This window comes from Procambarus clarkii, chromosome 52, assembly GCF_040958095.1.
Source record: "Procambarus clarkii isolate CNS0578487 chromosome 52, FALCON_Pclarkii_2.0, whole genome shotgun sequence".
NCBI classification, from domain to species: Eukaryota; Metazoa; Arthropoda; class Malacostraca; order Decapoda; family Cambaridae; genus Procambarus; species Procambarus clarkii.
This window is the reverse complement of record NC_091201.1, coordinates 30255886-30258224: the sequence shown is the minus strand read 5'-3', so window position 1 is coordinate 30258224 and position 2339 is coordinate 30255886.

Below are 2339 nucleotides of genomic sequence, written 5' to 3'. Positions count from 1 at the left end.
CACCTGGTGCTACTGACGCTGGTACACTGTGATCCTTCACCTGGTGCTAATGACGCAGGTACACTGATCCTTCACCTGGTGCTACTGACGCAGGTACACTGATCCTTCACCTGGTGCTACTGACGCAGGTACACTGATCCTTCACCTGGTGCTAATGACGCAGGTACACTGATCCTTCACCTGGTGCTACTGACGCAGGTACACTGATCCTTCACCTGGTGCTACTGACGCAGGTACACTGACCCTTCACCTGGTGCTACTGACGCAGGTACACTGTGATCCTTCACCTGGTGCTACTGACGCAGGTACACTGTGATCCTTCACCTGGTGCTACTGACGCTGGTACACTGTGATCCTTCACCTGGTGCTAATGACGCAGGTACACTGATCCTTCACCTGGTGCTACTGACGCAGGTACACTGATCCTTCACCTGGTGCTACTGACGCAGGTACACTGATCCTTCACCTGGTGCTAATGACGCAGGTACACTGATCCTTCACCTGGTGCTACTGACGCAGGTACACTGTGATCCTTCACCTGGTGCTACTGACGCAGGTACACTGATCCTTCACCTGGTGCTACTGACGCAGGTACACTGACCCTTCACCTGGTGCTACTGACGCAGGTACACTGTGATCCTTCACCTAGTGCTACTGACGCAGGTACACTGTGATCCTTCACCTGGTGCTACTGACGCAGGTACACTGATCCTTCACCTGGTGCTACTGACGCAGGTACACTGACCCTTCACCTGGTGCTACTGACGCAGGTACACTGTGATCCTTCACCTGGTGCTACTGACGCAGGTACACTGTGATCCTTCACCTGGTGCTACTGACGCAGGTACACTGACCCTTCACCTGGTGCTACTGACGCAGGTACACTGTGATCCTTCACCTGGTGCTACTGACGCAGGTACACTGTGATCCTTCACCTGGTGCTACTGACGCTGGTACACTGTGATCCTTCACCTGGTGCTAATGACGCAGGTACACTGATCCTTCACCTGGTGCTACTGACGCAGGTACACTGATCCTTCACCTGGTGCTACTGACGCAGGTACACTGATCCTTCACCTGGTGCTAATGACGCAGGTACACTGATCCTTCACCTGGTGCTACTGACGCAGGTACACTGTGATCCTTCACCTGGTGCTACTGACGCAGGTACACTGATCCTTCACCTGGTGCTACTGACGCAGGTACACTGTGATCCTTCACCTGGTGCTACTGACGCAGGTACACTGTGATCCTTCACCTGGTGCTACTGACGCTGGTACACTGTGATCCTTCACCTGGTGCTACTGACGCAGGTACACTGTGATCCTTCACCTGGTGCTACTGACGCTGGTACACTGATCCTTCACCTGGTGCTACTGACGCAGGTACACTGTGATCCTTCACCTGGTGCTACTGACGCAGGTACACTGTGATCCTTCACCTGGTGCTACTGACGCAGGTACACTGACCCTTCACCTGGTGCTACTGACGCAGGTACACTGACCCTTCACCTGGTGCTACTGACGCAGGTACACTGTGATCCTTCACCTGGTGCTACTGACGCTGGTACACTGTGATCCTTCACCTGGTGCTACTGACGCAGGTACACTGTGATCCTTCACCTGGTGCTACTGACGCAGGTACACTGTGATCCTTCACCTGGTGCTACTGACGCAGGTACACTGTGATCCTTCACCTGGTGCTACTGACGCAGGTACACTGTGATCCTTCACCTGGTGCTACTGACGCAGGTACACTGTGATCCTTCACCTGGTGCTAATGACGCAGGTACACTGATCCTTCACCTGGTGCTACTGACGCTGGTACACTGATCCTTCACCTGGTGCTACTGACGCAGGTACACTGATCCTTCACCTGGTGCTACTGACGCTGGTACACTGATCCTTCACCTGGTGCTACTGACGCTGGTACACTGATCCTTCACCTGGTGCTACTGACGCTGGTACACTTGTAAAAAAAATGTAACTCATTCCTAACCAAAAAGTTAGAGTTTTAACTTAATAAGTTAAGATTAACCTTGATAGGTTAACTTAACTACTTAACCTATCAAGTCCAGTATCCAGAGAACGTCAGTATTGCGGTGCTTTAATATGTACTAACACCCCCCCCCCCCCTCACACACACACACACACACACACACACACACACACACACACACACACACACACACACACACACACACACACACACACACACACACACACACACACAATAAAAATATTGATGTATTGGAGGATTCGTCAAAATCCTGATGCATTAAACATGAGGTCAGTATGGCGGTGAAAGGTCAATACACACTCAGTTCAATTTTCAACTGA